Genomic DNA, 23,214 nt, shown 5'->3' with positions numbered 1-23,214 from the left:
GGCTCTGGAATGATGTATATATGTGGAATAATACTTTTCAATGTGAAGTAAATTTGCAGTGCAAAATTGAATGTACAGTGCTTTTAGGAGAAAACAAAGGGACTATGCTTAAATGTTAACTATATTTTAAAAATATGATGGATATATTTAATCACTTCTCTTTTTCCATTATATTACTTTTATAATCACATTCAGTTCTATCAAAAAACACCATAAGCATTCAGACGTTTTGTATATCCAGATAATTAGTTGTTTATGCAATGAGACAGAAAATGATTAATATATATGTTTTTGTAGCAAACATTATTAAACAAGCTTATCAAAACTGATATATTATTTACATCATTCACAATAAGGTTTTTGGCAAGTTTTCACTCGTGGGGTTTTGGCAAGTTCCTACTTGTGGGCTTTGTGTTTCTTTTTCTTTCTTTTTAAAGACTGAATTGCTGTGGCTTACTTAAAATAATTACTTATTCCACTGAGGGCTACCAAACAGCCCATTAATCTAATAATGTTGGTTTTCCATGTTGAATTTTTTATTTAATGACAGAACTCTTGCAAGCTTATGAGAAGTATAAACATGTATGACTTTGTACCTTCCACAGAATAATTTAACCAGTTAATAATAACTTGTTAGCAAAATCAGTAGATGGAGCTTTCTAAACTAGAGGTCCTGGTATTCCTTGTTCCAGCTGATTTTTATAGTTGTTAAGAAAGATTGGAAATCACAGACAGTGCATTAAACGGAGCACTGGCCTTTGTGTTCCGTGGATGTGGCCAGTGGTGGCTGGTTGGCCAGGGATACTCTGTGAATTCTGAAGATGTGGGTCCAGCCTGCACAGTGTTTATGACTTCAGAAGGCTCAGGCACATCACCCCTGACTGTGACATCTCTTCCTAAAACTGTCACTACCTCCCTTGTGGTTCTGGCAGGATACAAGGATTCTAAGGAATTCCTGGCTCTGGGTTCATGTGGTTCTTTTCAGGGTCTGACAAAATGACAGAAAATTTAGTGAAATCATTGCTGCTGTCTTTTTTTTTTTTTAACTTTATTTTTTGAAAGTAGTGAAAGTGTTAGTCACTCAGTTGTGTCTGACTCTTTGTGACCTGTGAACTGTAGTCCACCAGGCTCATCTGTACATGGGATTCTCCAGGCAAGAATACTGGAGTGGGTTGCCATGCTCTTCTCCAGGGGATCTCCTGCGTCTACTGCATTGCAGTGGATTCTAACCATCTGAGCCACCAGGGAAGCCCCAGTTGGTTTTTAATTGGAGGAAATTGCTTTACAATGTTGAGTTGGTTTCTGCCATACAACAAGGTGAATCAGTCATAATTTTATATATATATATATATATATATATATATATATAAAGTCAGCCCCAGGCTGGGTCCCCTGAGTTACACAGCAGCCTCTCACCATCTATGTTTACACATGGTAGTGTATATATGTCAATGCTACCTTCTCTTTCCCCCTGTGTCCCTATGTCCTTTCTCTACATGTGCGTCTCCACTCCTTTACTGCAAATATATTCATCATACCATTTTTCTATGTTCCATGTAGATTCCTACTATCTTTAAGATCAGTATTTTCTTCAACTAGGATGTGCTGAGATTTTTTTCTCCCTAGGGCACCCCACTCCAGTACTCTTGTCTGGAAAATCCCATGGATGGAGGAGCCTGGTGGGCTGCAGTCCATGGGGTCGCTAGGAGTCGGACACAACTGAGCGACTTCACTTTCACTTTTCACTTTCATGCATTGGAGGAGGAAATGGCAACCCACTCCAGTATTCTTGCCTGGAGAATCCCAGGGACGGGGAGCCTGGTGGGCTGCCGTCTATGGGGTCACACAGAGTCGGACACGACTGAAACGACTTAGCAGCAGCAGCAGCACTATTTAAGTCCACAATTACCCACTCCCTTAATATAAGCATCTAATTTTATATACAGGATCCTCAAATAATACAAGATAAGCCTCAATTCCATTTGGCCTTTGACCTAATTGCCTAAACTTAAAATCACAATGGGTTTCATTTATGCTTTCAGTACTACTTGAAAATCTCAACAGCTTTTGAAAAGTGAATTAGTAATGTTTTCTCACCCTTCTGTTTTATTCTCTGTGAAGTACTGTGCTAATTATATTTATATTGCTTGTACATGGTTAAAAAGTAAAGCCCTGGTATAAAATCAGGCTATCAAAATCCAGTATGTGACAGTGTATTACAGCCTATGGTGAGCAGACCAAGTATTCTTCATTGATTCTCTCCCTTATTTAGGATGCTTCTAAAGAACTAGGAAATTTAAGTTCTGTCGTCATAAGCCACCATTCCAGGGACATCCATGTTGGTGCAGTGGTTAAGAATCTGCCTTGCAATGCAAGGGATGTGGGTTCAATCCCTGGTGGGAGAACTGAGATCCCACATGCCTTGGAGCAACTAAGCCCACACCCTTAGGAGCCTGTGCACTGCAACTAAAAGATCTCACATGGTGCAAGGAAGATGCTGTGTGTCACAAGTAAGACCCATAAGTAATTATTTACAAATATAAGCCACCTCTTCAGATTGTACTGCTTTATGTTTCCTTTAGCACAGCCCGCACCAACGATTTGTAGCTGGAGGGACTCTTTCCTTATGGAGGTATATTCCTAGATACTAGATTATTCAGATAACACTTAAGTTCTCAATTCAACTAAGGGAATTTGTCACCAGCGAACCTATTCCCCGGTGGCTCAGAGAGTAAAGAATCTGCCTACAATGCAGGAGACCTGGGTTCGATTTCTGGGTTGGGAAGATCCCCTGGAGAAGGAAATGGCAACCCACTCCAGTATTCTTGCCTGGAAAATCCCATGGACAGAGGAGCCTGGCGGGCTACAGTACATGGGGTTGCAAAGAGTCGGACACGACTGAGTGAATAACACACAAAACCTATCCTAACAGAATGTCTAAAGGGAGCTCTTTTCTCTGAACAGGAAAGAAATGCTAATAGATGGGATCCTGGAGTTTCCCGAAAGAAAACAGAGGAAGGAAAGAGCAAAAACATGGGTAAGTAAAATGGACTTCCCTTTTCTTGAGTTTTCAAAAGTATGTTTGAAAATAAAAGAAAAAATTATGACACCAATTACTGTGATTCTCAGTGTACATAGAGAAAATATTTAAGACAATGAGATTATACTTTGGAGGATGTAAAAGAAAGTAAAACGAAGAGTTACAGGTTGCAGGAGTGAAGTAGATGGTGAGGTAGAAGCACTGTGATCTGAGAGCATTTCCTGCAGAGTCCAGGGACTGGCGTGTCCATGCAGGAGTCTGTTCCTTGAGAGTTATGATGGCTGACAGGGCCTGCCAGCCACTTCTGGATGGTCATGTGATGTTATCTGAGGTGGCAGGCAGGACACCTGCCTTGTGATGTATTGAGAAGAAGGGAGGTTGGATGAATTAGAAAAGAAAGAAGGGATTTCTGATTAGATGGAAGACTTCATTTGGGAACCACACACCTTAACACATAGCATCTTGAGTGGTGATCCACATGTTTTCCTTGAAAAGAATGTACCTTTTACAGCAAAATATGGTTGAGGACATGTTCTTGAGGAGCAAACTGAGACGAATACATGGAACTATTATTTCATAGCCTTCTGCATAAGCAAAACTCTGCAGATTTAAAATTCAAATTCTTGCTATGACTTTTTAAAGGTGTCAAGATGCACAAAACCAGGGAGCACCAGCTAGACCATTTTATAATGCAGACATAACTTCCGTAGACTGTTCTAAGGCTAGTGATAATCATTTACAGGTATTTGTTGGTAAAGAAAAGATCTTATTCACAAAATGACAAGCATATACCAAGGAGTATACCAACTCTAAGTAAAACTAAGTAAAAAGTTTGTTGTTTTTTTTTTTCCCAGTGAGCTGACTCATTGGAAAAGATCCTGAAGGGAGGAGGGGGTGGCAGAGAACGAGATGGTTGGATGGCATTGCCGACTTAATGGACATGAGTTTAGGCAACTTCAAGAGATAGTAAAGCACAGGGGAGCCTGGCGGGCTCCAGTTCATGGAATCACAAAATGTCGGACATGACTGAGCAACTGAACAACAGGAAGTTTGGGGTCTACATAAATTACACTTCTGAAATATTGTGAGAATTATAGAAGACATGAAAAAATATATATCATGTTCATGCAAGGAAAGATTGAAAAAAATATTAGGATGCCAGTTCTTCCCACATTGAAAATTACAAAGTCAAGCTATATTTAATTGGGAATTGGGTGTTAGAACTCAGTAGAAGACTTGAAAATTTAATTTCAAAATAAATACGCCAAAAACTAAGTGAAAGTGTTAGTTGCTCATTTGTGTCTGACTCTTTGAAACCCCATGAACTGTAGCCTGCCAGTTTCCTCTGTCCAGGGATTTTCAGGCAAGAATACTGGAGTGGGTTGCCATTTCCTTCTCCAGGGAATCTTCCCGACTCTGGGATCAAACCTGGGGTTCCTTCATTGCAGGTGGATTCTTTACCACCTTTACCACCTGAGCCACCAGGGAAGCCCTCTGAGCCAGTAAACCTTTGAAGAGGAAGGCTTTGGGAGGAGATTAGAGATGTGGGATTTCACTTCCCAGCCACTTAAAATGTAATAATTTACAACCAACGTGACATTTTATAATTGTCAGAACCAAGTTGAATGCTTAGAAACACATTGTAGTGTAAAGATACTATTAGATATTATACTATAATAAAATACTATTACTAGCTTTTAATAAAAGAAGCATCATAGATACATGGGGAAAGGGATAGATATTGCAAAACATAAATATTGAGAAAATTGGGCTAGTTGGAAAAATCTGAAGCAAATAAAATCTCACCTTGCTTCAAACAACTAACTGTATTTTCCATGGTTTAAATATTCTAGCTAACAATATAATTACTACAAAAATTAAAATGACTATAAAAAAGGTTAATTAGGCAATATTGTATGTTGATGTGAACCAGGATGCTCTAAACATAAAAATAAGGAAAGTCACAAAGAAAAATAATAGTAGATAGGATTAAATATTTTTTAAAAATCTGTGTCCTTAAGAAAGCATCATAAAAAAATGAAAAGATTAATTAAGTGGATAAGAACTACAAAAATTAACTAATCCTATAAATAATCTAATGAGAAAACTTTTAAATACATTAACAAAAAGCCAACACCCTTCTGAAAGCTGAGAAAAAGGCCATTTACTACCCACACACTGTAAAAAGGGAATGTATCCAATTAAAATATTAAAAAGTTCATTGAACTTGGCAAACAAGAATATGGCAATGTTTCATTTTCATACTTTGGTGACTAGTGAGTTTGAATAGATCACAACAATAATAATGATAAGGGCTGAAAACAAATTGACATGCTTGGCATGATGACCACTTTGGAGTAGGCGTTGAGTTAGGCATCGGCTCATTTAGGGATCAATTCAGTTGTGTGGTACATTTTATTATCTCCAGTTTATTAAAAACCTGAGGCTTTTAGAAATTGATCCATCTGCCTAACATCACACAGCAAGCAATAATAATGATGATGCATAACATCAATATATTTATTACAGGTTTCCTAAGCTCTTGCTAACTGCTTATATGTGCTATTTCTCTTATCACACAAACATCAGGAAAATTCTATTATTTAATTATCCTCATTTTATTGATGAGAAACAGAAGCTGAGAGAAATACTTGGCCTGTGGTTTTTTATAACATGGTTAGTAAGCAGCAGCTATAAAATTTAAAACCATAATGCCTCAGTTCAAAGACCATGAACTTTCAACACTCCACACTTCTTCTGTTTCTCAAATTGAGTACTGATGAGCTCAACATTGAAATCTCCCAGAGACCCAAGTCTTCCATACTGGAAACCACATTTTTTTTTCCTTTTTTTATCTTCTCTCTTCATCTTGGTGGCAGGTGTGGCTACCCATGCAGGTGCTCAGGTTAGAAAATTCCCCTTCTCTCATTTCTGCTCCAGTCTTCATCAGCTGCATCAACCCAGTCATTTTACTTTTTTCACCTCCTCAATATCCATCCTCTCTTCCTACGGTGACTGCCATGGCCTTGCCTTAGGTCACAGGCTAGGACACCTGACCCTAACCAGCTTTGCTAACTCCTCACTTACAGGAATGGGAGGCTCTACCCCAATGTGATGATACTTTTTGTCCTCACACTTCTGTGGTATATTTTTCTGACTATAAAAATAGTAAAAGTCTGTTCTCTATGTCTACATCTCCACTGCTGCCCTGCAAACAAGTTCATCAGTACCATCCTTTAAGATTCCAAATGCATGTGTTAATATGTGATATTTGTCTCTTTCTGACTTACTTCACACTGTATATTAGGTTCTAGGTTCATTCACCCCTTTAGGACTGATGCAAATGTGTTCTTTATATAGTTTAGCAATGTTCCATTGTGGGGCTTCCTTGGTGTCTCAGTTGGTAAAGAAACCACCTGCAAGCCAGAAGACCTGGGGTTCAATCCTTGGGTTTGGGAGATCCCCTGGAGAAGGGAATGGTAACCCACTCCAGTATTCTTGCCTGGAGAATTCCGTGGGTGGAGGAGCCTGGTGGGTAATCCATGGGTTGCAAAGAGTCAGACAAGACTGAGAGGCTAACACTTTCTAATGTTCCATTGTATATATACACTACCATATTTAAAATGGATGTCAGTTGCTATTATTATATGTTGTTTGCTATTATTCTCTCCCATTCTGAAGGCTGTCTTTTCACCTTGCCTATAGTTTCCTTCATTGTGCAAAAGCTTTTAAGTTTAATTAGGTCCCATTTGTTTATTTTTGCTTTTATTTCCATTACTCTGGGAGGTGGGTCATAGAGGATCCTACTGTGATTTATGTCAGAGTGTTTTGCCTGTGTTCTCCTCTAGGAGTTTTATAGTTTCTGGTCTTACATTTAGATCTTTAATCCATTTTGAGTTTATTTCTGTGTATAGTGTTAGAAAGTGTTCTAGTTTCATTCTTTTACAAGTGGTTGACCAGTTTTCCCAGCACCACTTGTTAAAGAGATTGTCTTTTCTCCACTGTATATTCTTGCCTCCTTTGTCAAAGATAAGGTGTCCATAGGTGCTTGAATTTATCTCTGGGCTTTCTATTTTGTTCCATTGATCTATATTTCTGTCTTTGTGCCAGTACCATACTGTCTTGATGACTGTGGCTTTGTAGTAGAGACTGAAGTCAGGCAGGTTGATTCCTCCAGTTCCATTCTTCTTTCTCAAGATTGCTTTGGCTACTCAAGATTTTTTGATTTCCATACAAATTGTGAAATTATTTGTCCTACTTCTCTGAAAAGTACCATTGATAGCTTGATAGGGATTGAATTGAATCTGTAGATTGCTTTGGGTAGTGTACTCATTTTCACTGTATTGATTCTTCTGATCCATGAACATAGTCTATTTCTCCATCTATCAGCTCGTGCAGCTCGATTCCAGAAAAATAAACAACCCAATTGAAAAATGGGCCAAAGAACTAAACAGATTTTCTCCAAAGAAGACATACAGATGGCTAACAGACACATGAAAAGATGCTCAACATCACTCATTATCAGAGAAATGCAAATTAAAACCACAATGAGGTACCATCTCATTCTGGTCAGAATGGCTGCTATCAAAAAATCTACAAACAATAAATGCTGAGAAGGTGTGGAGAAAAGGGAACCCTCTTACACTGTTGGTGGGAATGCAAATTAGTATAGCTACTATGGAGAACAGTGTGGAGATTCCTTAAAAAACTGGAAATTTAGAACTGCCATATGACCCAGCAGCCCCACTGCTTCATGGTCATACATGGTCCCACTGGGCATACACACCGAGGAAACCAGAATTGAAAGAGACATGTGTATCCCCATGTTCATTGCAATACTGTTTACAATAGCTAGGACATGGAAGCAACCTAGATATCCATCGGCTGATGAATGGATAAGAAAGCTGTGGTACAGATACACAATGAAATATTTCTCAGCTATTAAAAAGAATACATTTGAATCAGTTCTAATGAGGTAGATGAAACTGGAGCCTATTATACAGAGTGAAGTAAGTCAGAAAGGAAAACACCAATACAGTATATTAATGCATGATTTTTCCTGTGGTCATGTATGGATGTGAGAGTTGGACTGTGAAGAAGGCTGAGCACCAAAGAATTTATGTTTTTGAACTGTGGTGTTGGAGAAGACTCTTGAGAGTTCCTTGGACTGCAAGGAGATCCAACCAGTCCATTCTGAAGGAGATCAGCCCTGGGATTTCTTTGGAAGGAATGATGCTAAAGCTGAAACTCCAGTACTTTGGCCACCTCATGTGAAGAGTTGGCTCATTGGAAAAGACTCTGATGCTGGGAGGGATTGGGGGCAAGAGGAGAAGGGGACGACAGAGGATGAGATGGCTGTATGGCATCACTGACTTGATGGACGTGAGTCTGAATGAACTGCGGGAGTTGGTGATGGACAGGGAGGCCTGGCGTGCTGCGATTCATGGGGTCGCAAAGAGTCGGACACGACTGAGCGACTGATCTGATCTGATGGGATTTAGAAAGATGATTAACAATGACCCTATATGCGAGACAGCAAAAGAAACACAGATATAAAGAACAGACTTTTGGACTCTGTGGGAGAAGGTGAGGGTGGGATGACTTTAGAGAATAGCATTGAAACATTTATATTACCATATGTGAAATAGATTTCCAGTCCAGGTTCGATGCATGATATAGGGCACTCAGGGCTGGTGCACTGGGATGACCCTGAGGGATGGGATGGGGAGGGAGGTGAGAGGGGGCTTCAGGGTGGGGAACACATGTACACCCAGGGCTGATTCATGTCAATGTATGGCAAAACCACTATAATATTGTAAAGTAATTAGCCTCCAATTAAAACAAATAAATTAATTTAACAAAAATAAATAAATAAAATAGATGGCAAATGGGAATTTGCTGTGTGACACAGGGAGCTCAACCTAGTGCTTTGTAACAATCTAGAGGTGATGGGGTATAGTGAGAGGTGAGAGGAGAATTAAGAAGAGAAGAGATATAGATATACGTATGGCTGACTCATGTAGATATATGGTAGAAAGCAACACAAAATTGTAAAGCAATTATCCTCCAATTAATAAAATATCAGGTAAAAAAAAAACAGTAATATGTGTTTATAAATTTTGGGAAAATAACAGTTACCTTCGATTTATCCAGCCCCACCCAGTTATAACCACCAGTATTAGATGCAAGAGACTTGGGTTCAATCCCTGCATCAGGAAGATCCCCTGGAGGAGTAAATGGCAACCCACTACAGTATTATTGCCTGGGAAATCCCATGGACAGAGGAGCCTGGAGGGCTATAGTCCATATGTCTCAAACAGTCAGACAGGATTGAAGTGACTTAGCATGCACACATGGAAAGATGATGGATCATTATATTAAAATTAAATAACATGCTATCGCAATATTGAACAGCATAGACAGTTCCCCTATTATATGTTGCTTGAAACAAAGATAAAAAAGCGTGTGTTTGTTTTCTAAAATAAATTGCTTGAACACATACACACAAACATATTAAAAAAAAAAAAACCAAAACTATTCTTTTGTACTTTGAAATGGTACCTTTGAGATTAGCTCCATGACATCAATATGGATGGTGGAATTCTGGAATGGCTGGGGTCAAGTGTCAGTCCTTGACCTCATAGATGAGGTGATACAATGACCATGATGGGCATGAGGGCTAAAGTGGAAATCAGAATATTTTGACATTCAGACATTTTGAGAAGTGACTAATTTGTCCTAAGGGGCTAAAAGACTACACAAGCCCATTACAAATAATATGAATATTATTACTTTATTCATATAGCAGAAAATCCTCTGGATCTGTGGCCAAAATCCTGATATAAATAAACACATTGGAGAGTTTACTCTCTTACTTGTTTTCTAGACTTAGCTCACTGACCTTAGTCTTTTTGAGACAGAGCTATGCAGCATTATCATATGTACATAGTTTAAAACTTTCTCCAAGTCTCTCTTAAAGTGGATTTGTGGCTATTTGTTATAACAACACACGTAGGAAGCTTCCCAGGTGGCACAGTGGTAAAGAATCTGCCTGCCAATGCAGGAGACACAAGAGATGCGGGTTTCATCTCCGGGTCAGGAAGATTTCCTGGAGGATGAAATGGCAACCCACTCCAGTATTCTTGCCTGGAAAATCCCATGGACAGAGGACCCTGGTGGGCTACAGTCCATGGGGTCACAACAAATCGCATGTAACTGAGTGACTAAACCACCGCCCCCACCACCTATAAGAAAGGGAGTTTACCAGACCTTTGGTTGATATTCAGTCACTGACTTGGAAGTAACCTTAATTTCTGGGGACCCATAATGGCACTATGGATATCCATCCAAATGGGTCCTTATGGAGGTCAGAGGATAAAAGGAATTTAACCTGTGTCTCCTTAGCAGTCAGTTCAGAAGGTCAGCCGTCAGATGCAGGCTTGCCCAACCAGAATAGGCAGCTGGTCAGATCTCCACACTGGCCCTCAGACCTGTGAGGGGAGGGCTGTCGTCACAGGAAGGGCTGAGGGGAAGACCGTGGCTCTCCCCATAGCAGGCCAATGGTACCGTATCCCTTCTATTACAGTGGGTCTAAAAGATTTCTAGATCAAGTAAGGCTTTGAAGGCCTGTACCCACTCTCCCTCATCTCCCCTCCCATCCAGGCTGCCACATAACACTGTGCAGAGTTCCGTGCGCTGTACAGTAGGATCTTGTTGGTTATCTATTTTAAATAAAGCAACGTGAACATGTCCATCCCAAACTCTCTAACTATTCCTTCCTCTCAATCTTCCCCCCAGCAAGAGTGGTATTTTTAAACATATTGGCACATCTTTTAAATGTCTGGCTTAATAGAAGACATCTCAGTTCTCATGGTGGCTTCAGCATTGTCTTTCCAATTTTTTTTTTTTTTAACTTTTTTCCCTTAGAGTGGAGTATAGCCCATGGACAATGTTGTGATAGTTTCAGGTGAACAGCAAAGACAGTCAGTCATATATATACTGTATCCATGCTCCCCCAAACTCCCCTCCCATCCAGTCTGCAACATAACATTGAGCAGAGTTCCCTGTGCTGAACAGTAGGTCCTTGTTGGTTATCTACTCTAAATATAGCAGTGTGTATGTGTCCATCCCAAACTCCCTAGTTATCCCTTGCCACATCCTTCCCCTCCTGGTGACCAAAAGTCCTAGAGAATGCCCCTGGTTCTCTTAAGTCTGGGAGTCTCTTTCCCACAGATGCTTTTTGGAATGAAATGGAGTATAAGTGAAGTATATTAGAAAAACTATGTGAAAAATCTTTCACGCTTTATTGGTTGAATAATATGCCATAATTTATTAACAATTCTCTCATTGTTTTACATTTAGATTATTTCTAATCTTATTAGCACACATGATGGTGTGACAAACATTTTCATGCATGTGTTTTTATTCTAAACAAGGGTAGATTCCAGAAAATTATGTTAATGGATCAAAAAATATGGAAAAATTAATAGCACATGATACACTTTGTCAGATTTCTACCCTAAAGGCCAATTAACACTGACACTGGCAAGATGAGATTATCCATTTAACTGCTTCCTTGATAGTATTGGGAATTATCTTTACAAAAACACAATTTGTTTGTGCTAATTTATGAGGTAAAAATCAGGCCTCATAGTTTTAATTTGAATTTATTAGTGGAGAACATTTTCTATGATTATTTCCTAGATGTGTTTTTTAGCTTGTGAATAATTTTCTTAGATAGCTTCCTTAGATTGGGAAGCTCTTGAAAAGATGGGACTAGAATGGTGGACTGTAGATGCATGGTTTCAACAGTAGGGATTTTTGCAGACAAACTGAGATGGAAGAGATCTGTGGATTATTAAAGTAGTTCCTTAAAACAATAGCATGGCAAAGTTTTTCTATGAAATAGGGGGAATTTGGGCCAAAAATCATAAATTACAGTGACAGAGAATGGTATGTGTGTGTGAGTGCTCAGTCATGTCTGACTCTTTGCTACCCCGTGGACTGTAGCCTGCCAGGCTCCTCTGTGCATGGGATTCCCCAGGCAAGAATACTGGAGTGGGTTGCTATTTCCTCCTCCAGGGGCTCTTACCAAGGCAGGGATTAAACTCGAGTCTCCTGCATCGCCTACATTGGCAGGCAGATTCTTCACCACTGATCTCCCTGGGAAGTCCCAACAGAGAATGGTATCCAAGAAATAAAAACTTTACTATGAGGTGGGGATCACAGTAAACTGTAGAAAATTCTGAAAGAGAGGGGAATACCAGACCACCTGGCCTGCCTCTTGTGAAACCTGTATGCAGGTCAGGAAGCAACAGTTAGAACTGAACATGGAACAACAGACTGATTCCAAATAGGAAAAGGAGTACTTCAAGGCTGGATATTGTCACCCTGCTTATTTAACTTCTATGCAGAGTACATCATGAGAAATGCTGGGCTGGAGGAAGCATAAGCTGGAATCAAGATTGCCAGGAGGAATATCAATAACCTCAGATATGCAGATGACACCACCCTTATGGCAGAAAGTGAAGAAGAACTAAAGAGCCTCTTGATGAAAATGAAAGAGGAGAGTGAAAAATTTGGCTTAAAGCTCAACATTCAGAAAACAAAGATCATGGCATCTGGTCCCATCACTTCATGGGAAATAGATGGGGAAACAGTGGAAACAGTGGCTGACTTTATTTTTTGGGGTTCCAAAATCACTGCATATGGTGATTGCAGCCGTGAAATTAAAAGACACTTGCTCCTTGGAAGGAAAATTATGACCAACCTAGACAGCATACTAAAAAGCAGAGACATTATTTTGCCAACAAAGGTCCGTCTAGTCAAGGCTATGGTTTTTCCATTGGTCGTGTAAGGACGTGAGAGTTGGACTACAAAGAAAGCTGAGTGTCAAAGGATTGATGCTTTTGAACTGTGGTGTTGGAGAAGATGCTTGACAGTCCCTAGGACTGCAAGGAGATCCAACCAGTCCATCCTAAAGGAGATCAGTCCTGGGTGTTCACTGGAAGGACTGATGTTGAAGCTGAAACTCCAGTCCTTTGGCCACCTGATGCGAAAAGCTGACTCATTGAAAATGACCCTGATGCTGGGAAAGACTGAGTTTCGGAGAATGGTATGACAGAGGATGAGATGGTTGGATGGCATCACGGACTCAATGGACAAGGGTTTGGTGGACTCCGGGAGTTGGTGATGGACAGGGAGGCCTGGTGTGCTATGGTTCATAGGGTCACAAAGAGTCAGAGATGACTGAGCAACTGAACTGAACTGAACTGATGAGGCAACATAAGTATTCTTTGATTGAAATACTTTTAACATCATTTTTGCATGTTTTGTAATTTTCCATGGTTTATCAGGTTTTTGTGTGCAATTTATTTCTCCTTTGACAGAACCACTGATCCTTGTTTATCAAGTTTCTGTCTCTCTTGGAAAATGATTGCATCAAGTGTATGTTCACAGATATATTAAAAAAGAAGTTTTTGATGAAAATGACAGACATCTGATCATGGCCTGACTTGTCAGTTAAGCTCACAGAAGAAGGGACTCTTACAAATGAAATGCATTTTCTACACACGATAAACAACATTTTGTGATACATTTACATTTTTTTTGATCACTTCTGTATATAAAACTTCTAGAACAGTACTTAGCATATAATAGTTTCTCAATAAGTGTGTATTACATTGGATGAATCAAGGTAAGCTTTCATTATTTTTATACCTGGGTGTCAAGAACTTTCCTATTCTTCACTTCATTACCCTAATTTGATTATGTGATCATGCACTTTTATCAGGATATAATATTCTGATGTAATGTGAGGATTACGTGCTTAGTCACTTAGTAGTGTCAGACTTTTTGTGACCTCATGGACCATAGCCCGAAAGACTCCTTTGTTCATGGGATTCTACAGGCAAGAATACTGGAGTGGGTTGCCACGCCCTTCTGCAGGGGATCTTCTTGAATCAGGGACTGAACTCTAGTCTCCTGCCATCTGAGCCACCAGGGAAGCCTTCTCATATAATAATAATAGTAATATAAATATTATAAAAGTATAAAATACAATTAAATATAAAATTAATTAAAATAACTAGATACAAATTAATTTACATTGAATATAAAATTTAAATAAAATATTAAGTTTAAATATAAAATTATAAAAACTATAATTATTGTTGAAGTTCTATAATGTGCTAGGCAATCTTCTAAGGGTATTTCATACTTTTGTAATTTCATCTTCCCAGTAACCCTATGATATAGGTACAATTACAATCATAATCCCTACAAACATTTAAGCTCTATTAGAGTATTTGGTCTTCTGTTCATTACTGTATCTGCATGCTTACAGCTTCCTGCATGAAGCTCTCCCATTAGGGCTCAATGGGTGAAATATCTGCCTTCAGTGCAGGAGACACAGGAGATATGAGTTTGATCCCTAGGTCAGGAGGATCTCCTGGAGGAGGAAATGGCAACCCATTCCAATATTTCCGTCTGGAAAATCCCAAGGACAGAGGAACCTAGTGGGCTCTATTCCATGGGGTCTCAAAGAAGCAGACATGACTTAACAACTATTCCATGGGGCCTCAAAGAAGCAGACACGACTAAACAACAACATCTGCTCTATAGAAGCTTTCCCGTGATGAGATACATATGATTTTAACAGTTCAATCTACATCTTCAGTGTTTCAAATGGCTGCTTGTTCTGGCGTTTGGCCAGACCCAGAGCTCTGCTGAGAAAATGTCTGACCTTGTTCACGGGTCCTTTAGTCGTTCAAGAAATATGATTCTTTTTCTGGAAGAACATTTTATGTCAGGCTGCTGATTTTCCACAAAAAGAATATTAAACCTGCCACTTCACTCTCTGATAGCCAAAGCAAATGGACTTTGCAGTTTCCTCAGATGAAGAAACTGAGGCTCATGAAGTTAAATGGTTTCCTCGAGGCCACATTGCTTGTAATTGTGGGGAGCAATATTCCAACCTAGGTCTATGACGTGAGGTCCTCCTAACTGACAGAATAATGTCTGTATGCTCATCCCAGCAGCTGTGAATGGGTGAGGTGACATGATTCAGTTAAGGACAGTGAGAAGGGGCACTTGTGCTGGATTACCTGCCAGCCGAATTTAACCACCTTCGTGCACGTGTGCTCTGATGTGTCCGACTCTTTGCAAGCCCGTGGACTATAGCCCATCAGGCTCCTCTGTCCACGGGGTTTTTCAGGCAAGAATCCTGGAGTGGGTTGCCATTTCCTTCTCCAGGGGATCTTCCTGACCCAGGGATGGAACTCATGTCTCTTATGTCTCCTACACTGGCAGGCAAATTCTTTACCAACTGAGCCACCTGGGAAGCCCTAATCTAATCACATGGATCTTTCTTTTTTTAATTAATTTTTAAATTGAAGGATAATTGATTTACAGAATTTTGCTGTTTTCTGTCAAACCTCAACATGAATCAGCCATAGGTATACATGTATCCCCTCCCTTTTAAACCTCTCTCCCATCTTCCTCCTTATTCTGCCCCTCTAGTTTGATACAGAACCCCTGTTTGGGTTTCCTGAGTAACCACATCGATCTTTAAAGGACGATAAGTCCTTCCTGGCTGTGGAGAGAGGGAAATTTAACTATAGAAGGCTGGTTGGAGATAAAACCCCCTTGGTTCTGAAGACAGGGGAAGAGATTTATGAGTCAAGGAACGTCAGCAGCCTCTGGAAGTTGTCCAGGCAAGAAAGGGACTCCTCTGCGGTCTGCGCTAAGCTCAGAAGGTCTCTGACAGGATCTTGATTTTAGCCCAGTGAGACCCAGGTCAGACTGCTAACCTAGCACCATGCAAGACCATAAGTTTGAGCTGTTTTTAAGCCAAGTTTGAACTGTTTTTTGAGTTAAATTTGTTATGGCAGCAACAGGAAGCTAATGCGTGTGTTGACTTTCCAACATATCTGCTAAATTTCTCCTTACTTTTAGTTCTGGGAAAAGCCGTTATTCATTAAAATTGGCATGGCATTTATTCAGAGAACACTGATGTTTCCTTTTTGTCTTGGCTGATCAGAAAGCTAGAGCCAATTTTAGAATTCAGTTTTAGTTATGCCCCCCCAAAAAATTACCTCATACTGGTCAGAATGGCTGTCATCAAAAAGTCTACAAATAATAAGTTCTGGAGAGGGTGTGGAGAAAATGGAACCTTCCTACACAGTTGGTGGGAATGTAAATCGGTGCAGCCACTATGGAGAGTGGTGTGGAGCTGCCTTAAAAAAATAAAAATCTAGCTACTGTTTGATCCGCCAATCTCACTCCTGAACATATATCCAGAGAAGAATGAAACTCCAATTTGAAAAGATATGAGCATCATAGCAGCATTATTCACAATAATCAAGACATTGAAACAATCCAAGTGACCGTCAACAGGATGATTGGTTTAAGATGCAGTGTGTGTGTGTGTGTGTGTGTGTGTGTGTGTGGTGTATCACCGTATAAAGGATGAAATATCATCATTTGCAGCAATGTGGATGGACCTAGAGATTATCATATTAAATAAACTAAGGCAGAGAAAGATAAATATTATATGACCTCATTTATATGTAGAATCTAAAAAGTAATACAAATGAACCAATGTACAAAAAAGGAACAGCCTCACAGACATAGAAAACAAACTTATGATTGCCAAACGGAAGGGGAGGAATAAATTAGGAGTTTGGGATTTACAAACTACTTTATAGAAAGTAGATAAGGAAGAAGGCTTTACTGTGTAACACAGGGAATTATTGGGTGGGCTAAAAAGTTCATTCAGGGTTTTTTATAAGACAGTGAACATGAGTGAACATAAGAAACATAAGAAAACATGAGTGAACTTTTTAGCCAACCCAATATATTCAATATCTTTTAATAACATAATGGAAAATAATCTTAAAAATATATAACTGGATCACTTTGCTATATACCAATATTGCAAATCAACTATACTTCAATAAAAAAGAATTTTTATGTTTTCTGATCTCTTATTTCTTTCTTCTTGCATTTTCCTGTGTATATTCACACATGTATTTTTACATCAAAGAGAGAGAATGAATGAGGATGAGACAGGTGGAGTGGAGATAGGAGAGAGAGAAACAGAAGATCCAGTTAGGTTTTTTCATGAAGGTGGAGAATTGATTTTTATACTGAAGTGTCTCAGTGATATCAAGAGATACATTTGAGGGATTTTTTTTTAAATTAAAAAAATATTGTAAAGTTTTGTCCAACTTTATAAATGCTTTGAGAATACTTATCTAAGAAGAGGTATTGTAGTTAAGAAGAACAAATCCATATTGGATCTGTTTCTTTTACTTTAACCTTTGTATTCTATTGTGTTGGCTACAAGTGCATCACTAAAGGGATGTTGCTGATAAGCTTAAAGTATACATAATGGCCCATCTCTGGGAACCCTGCCTCCCAGGCCTGAATGTTAAGCTGCTGCTGTTGCTGCTAAGTCGCTTCAGTCCTGTCTGACTCTGTGTCACCCCAGAGACCGCAGCTTGTTAAGCTAAATTACTTTTATTTAGCTTCAGGAAACATCCTGACTGGACCCTGCTCTGAGTGACTGTGGGAAAGAAGAAACTGACACATCCCCTCCTGAGTCTGGCTGGAACTAGGAAATTTTTGCCACAATGCATCACCTTTTCTTCATAGCTCAGTCAGTAAAGAATCTGTGTGCAATGCAGGAGACCTGGGTTTGATCCCTGAGTCAGGAAGATCCCCTGGAGAAGGAAATGGCAACCCACTCCAAGATTCTTGCCAGGAGAATTCCATGGGCAGAGGAGAATGGCGGGCTACTGTCCTTGGGGTCGCAAGAGTCAGACACTACTTGATGACTAAACTACCACCATCGCCTTTTCTTACTTTACCCCCTCGCCTCTCCTTCTTTGTTCTATGAAAGGAACTAGCCGAGGCAAGATGGTTCTCTGAGACACTAGTCCACCCTCTTCTTGGTCTGCTGCCTTTCCTAATCAAATCACTACTGCTTGCCCCAACAGCTCATCCCTTGATTGGCTTGTCGTGCAGCAAGCAGTATAGGCTTAAGTATTGGACTTACCTTACCATTGCTATTTGTTGCCCATATGTACCTATCAGACCTATTTATTTCTGGTCACGTTTGAGTTTCATTTCAGAAATGCATTTCCCTTTTTCAGGGGGTTTCTAGTCAATTAAACCTGGACTGTGGGGTTGTGGGGCTCCCCTGTGGCTCATCAGTAGACTCTGCCTGCAATGCTGGAGACACAGGAGACTCAGGTTCAATCCTTGGGTCAGGAAGATCCCACTCCACTATTCTTGCCTGGGAAATCCCACGGACAGGGGAGACTGGTGGGCTACAATCCAAGGGGTTGCAAAGAGTCAGACACGACGGAGCCGCGGAGCACACAGCACGCATGCACTTGGGGTTGGGATGCTGGTGCTTTCAGTTTTGGTGGGGGAGCTGGTGAAAACACAAGTTGAATTCACTGAAGACAAAGGTTTTGCACACAAATGAGATTTGATTTGCACCTTGCCAGGTGAACAAAAGCTAGGCTGATCGCACTGTCAGAGAGGAGCCACCTCATTAATCAGAACTCTGATACGTGCAGGACTGAAAGTGAATTAGGGAGTCAGGATTTCAGAGAACGAAAAATAGCCTCTGACACCTCCACTGCAATATTTGTGTTACTAAGCAACAAAACTCTCCTGTTTAGCAAAGCCCTAATGATGCTGGCAGTACAGTCTCCGAATAAGGCTTAATACAACTTCATTATCCCACCTCTGGAGCTGTGTTGCATACGCAGTACCTGATTAGGGGTAACAAGAAGTAGACTGAGTGTTGTTTAGTGCACCTGCGTCTGAAAGACCAAATAAAGTATTGATTTGGGTGAATCTAATGACGGTCATTTACTGTGTTTTTCTACTCAGAACATTCGTTTGGGCTGACAAGGAGTGTAGTACAACCCATTGTTAAATGTGGCCCACGATTGTAAAGCCTTAATGATTCTGTCCCGCCAGGTCACAGAGTTGTGCAGATTGCAACATTGCATAGGCTGTCACCATCCAGGGACACCTGGTTATATAGTCTTTCTCTAAGATTCTGGGGAAAGCTGAAGGTTGAAATTACCTGATGATTTCCATAAGTCTTTTGAAACTTGTTTTCTGTTTCAAAGTTTATCTTATTTTTGCAGAAAGTCTAATTTTAATACTTGAGAAAGTTTGTTTCTTCCTGGTTTTTGTGCTGAGAAATTGCTTCAGAGGCTACTAGTGGCTTTACAGAAATTCCCTTTCTCTTTCATTTTCTGCCCCCTTCTCTATTCTCTAGCCTCATCTCCCAAGTATGTAGTTTCTTAGAGTTATCACTGTGGAGCAGATGCTCCACAAGAAAGATGTAGTGAAAATAAAATCCATGATTCTTTGGGGTCAGAATCTTTGCAGATGTGTGTGTGTGTGCTAAGTTGCTTCAGTCATGTCCAACTTTTGGCAACACCTTGGACTGTAGCCCTCCAGGCTCCTCTGTCCATGGGATTCTCCAGGCAAGAATCCTGGAGTAGATTGCCATGCCCTCCTCCAGGGAGTCTTCCCGAGCCAGGGATAGAGTCCATGTTTCATATGTCTTGCATTGGCAGGCAGGTTCTTTACCACTTAGTGCCACCTGGGAAGCCCTTTTTTCAGATGTGATTATGGACTAATATAAGTGACATTTATGCCATAGCATTTTTTTAATGTGGACCATTTTTAATGTGTTTATTGATTTTGTTACAGTATTTTTTCTGTTTTATGTTTCGGATTTTTGGACCAAGGCATGAGGGATCTTAGCTCCCAGACCAGGGATCAAACCCACACCCCTGCACTGGAAGGTGAAGCTGAGCCACTGGGCCACCAGGGAAGACCCTGTGCCACAGCATTTTAAATTCACAAAGCATCTTAGAAGTGTCCTTCCATCTGTCAAATTGTTATACCATCCTTTTCACTCATCGCTCTATTACCGGATGCATTTTCATAATGCCTGAACATAGAGACATAAAAAAGGAGAAATGTCTATTTGCTTCTGCCATTTCTATTTTAACAGGCAACATTTAGAGCCTATGATAGTCAACAATTCTAACTGTATTCGAATTAAAAATGAGAAGGATAAAAATAAGAAAAGGTAAACTTCTTTAGAAATGAGAGGCAGAACCATTGGAGGTAATATTTTAATTGAGACTGGCTAGCAATGGCAACCCACTCCAGTACTCTTGCCTGGAAAATCCCATGGACGGAGGAGCCTGGTAGGCTGCAGTCCATGGGGTCGCTAAGAGTCAGACATGACTGAGCAACTTCACTTTCACTTTTCACTTTCCTGCATTGGAGAAGGAAATGGCAACCCACTCCAGTGTTCTTGCCTGGAGAATCCCAGGGATGGGGGAGCCTGGTGGGCTGCCGTCTATGGGGTTGCACCGAGTCAGACATGCTTCAGTCATGTTCGACTGTGCGACTTCACAGCAGCAGCAGCAGCAGCAGTGACAGGTGAAATCTGTTTTCAATTCTTCATCAGTAAGGAAGGACACACTGAGTTGGGCTGTTCAGATCTGATAGGACTGTCTACATCTTCAGTTTGATTAAAAAGGTAAAATGGTCAGTCATTTTTATTTTCATTTATATTGATTTGACAGAAGTTTTCATTTCTGATATTCCAGATGGAAAAACCTCCTGACAAATTGTTTATTTATAGTAACTGTTGTTTATTATAAACACTGTTTATGTATAACAGCTGTTGTTGAGTCCCTTGGTTGTGTCCAACTCTTTGTGACCCCATGGACTGTAGCCCAGCAGGCTCCTCTGTCCATGGGATTCTCCAGGCAAGGATACTGAGTGGGTTGCCGTCTCCTCCTCCAGGGGATCTTCTGGATCCAGGGATCAAACCCGTGTCTCCTGCAAGTCTCTTGCATTGCAGGTGGATTCTTTACCACTAAACCAAGGAAGCCCTGTAATAACTGTGAAGTGAAAGTAGCTCGGTCGTGTCCTACTCTTTGTGATCCCATGGACAGTCCATGGAATTCTCCAGTTCCCTTCTCCAGGGGATCTTACCAGCCCAGGTCTCCTGCATTGAAGGCAGATTCTTTACCAGCTGAGCCACAAGGGAAGCCCAAGAATACTGGAGTGGGTAGCCTACCCCTTCTCCAGCAGATCTTCCTGACCCAGGAATTGAACCAGGGTCTCCTGCATTGCCGGTAGATTCTTTACCAACTGAGCTAACTGTTCAGTTCAGTTTGGTTCAGTCGCTCAGTCGTGTCCGACTCTTTGCAACCCCATGAATCGCAGCACGCCAGGCCTCTCTGTCCATCACCAACTCCCGGAGTTCACTCAGACTCACGTCCATTGAGTCAGTGATGCCATCCAGCCATCTCATCCTCTGTCATCCCCTTCTCCTCCTGCCCCCAATCCCTCCCAGCATCAAGAGTCTTTTCCAATGAGTCAACTCTTCGCATGAGGTGGCCAAAGTACTGGAGTTTCAGCTTTAGCATCATTCCTTCCAAAGAAATCCCAGGACTGATTTCCTTTAGAATGGACTGGTTGGATCTCCTTGCAGTCCAAGGGACTCTCAAGAGTCTTCTCCAACACCACAGTTCAAAAGCATCAATACTTTGGTGCTCAGCTTTCTTCACAGTCCAACTCTCACATCCATCCATGACCACTGGAAAAACCATAGCCTTGACATCAAATATATCTTGCATCTGTGGATTTGGCAATCTGCCTCCCCGCCCCACCCCAGCACACTTCCTGAATCAGGTATACTATTCCAGTTGTCTTTAGATGTTGTGAAATCTTCATAGCACTTTGTCCTTATAGCTCTACAGAGGAAAAGACTACAGTTTTTTTTTTTTTTTTTTTAATAATGTGTGCTTTATATTGGGCTAGGTTCATCATGAACATTGTTTCAACTACCTTCTACTTTTGAAAATATCCTCCATTTTACAAATGAGAACATTGAGGGTCAAGCTATAATGTGATTGTTCTAGGTCACCTAATGAAATAAAGGACAAGCCATAGACTGAAACATGGGCTTTTTTTCTGACTTTAAAATATTTTTTCTACTTTGCGTGTTTTTGAAAAATTCTTGCTTGGATCTGAGTTTTGGGCATGCAGACAGACCTGATGCATTTTGAATATGTCTCCTTTTCATGAAAGCAGATGGAGCTAAATCGAGTGCTAGTTTCTTTTCTAAGTCTTTCTGGGTGACTCCGCGGTAAAGAATCTGCCTGCAGTGCAGAAGATGAGGGTTTGATCCCTGGCTTGGGAAGATGCCCTGGAAAAGGAAATGGCAACCTGCTCCACTATTCTTGCCTCAAGAATTCTATGGAGAGAGGAGCCTGGTGGGCTACAGTCCATGGGGTCACAAAAGAGACACAACTTCGCATTAGCATTTCTTTCCTAAACTGTGCTCACCCATGGTTTAAATGTATATATTATTCAGGAGTGACACAAAAATTAGCCCACGGGGGTAACTTCTTTTGTTGCCTTTCAAAGGAGAGAATTCTGGCCATTTGTCCACTGTGTGTTAGTCGCTCAGTTGTGGCTGACTGTATGCGACCCCATGGACTGTAGCCGGCTGGGGTCTTCTGTCCATGGAATTTTCCAGGCAAGACTCTGGAGTGGGTTCCCATTTCTTTCTCCAGGGGATCTTCCCAACCCAGGTCTCCGGTATCACTGGCAAATTTTTAGCACTGAGCCACCAAGGAAGACCACACCCGACATGCTGACTGCAGAGACATATATGGGAGTCCTTTGAGAAATGACTTTCTTCCAGGTTTACAGATGAGTGTTTTAAAATTTAAAGCTTGCCTTTTGCATGTTTTTTTTTCACTCTTGCAAGTATGGCATAATGATATATAAACTAGAAAATGTTGATATAGAGAAAATAAAATAACTTCATTTTTCTTTAAGTCATGAAGCATCAGGATGAAGAAGCAGATTCTCTTTAAGTGCCTGAAAAATAGATCTGCTTTTTCTCAGTTTCTAACAGGCCATAATCTTTCTTTTCAACCACTTGAATATATGCATATAAGACATTTGATTTTTGTAGGTGTAAACATTCTTACTATAACACTACAGCCATGTTGCTTACATTTGTAATCTTGAAACTGTGGTTGTATAAATTTAAAGGCTGTCACAACTGAGCAACTGCTGACATTCACTTCTTGTTATGAATTTGG

The 23,214-nt window shown here is 40.5% G+C and overlaps 1 long non-coding RNA gene across 1 annotated transcript in view; it reads left to right on the top strand.

The window, feature by feature from the left end:
• Positions 1-23,214, top strand: part of LOC147366558 (uncharacterized) — a 357,719-nt gene that overhangs the window by 289,089 nt on the left and 45,416 nt on the right. The window contains exon 3 of the long non-coding RNA XR_015169363.1: positions 2,965-3,037. This is a non-coding gene — a long non-coding RNA (uncharacterized LOC147366558). The remainder of the gene's footprint in view (positions 1-2,964; positions 3,038-23,214) is intronic.

This window comes from Bos grunniens, chromosome 8 (assembly GCF_055505025.1).
Source record: "Bos grunniens cultivar Pamir isolate PY7600 chromosome 8, Bosgru_T2T1.0, whole genome shotgun sequence".
Lineage (NCBI taxonomy): Eukaryota > Metazoa > Chordata > Mammalia > Artiodactyla > Bovidae > Bos > Bos grunniens.
This window is presented reverse-complemented; position numbering and strand designations above follow the sequence as displayed.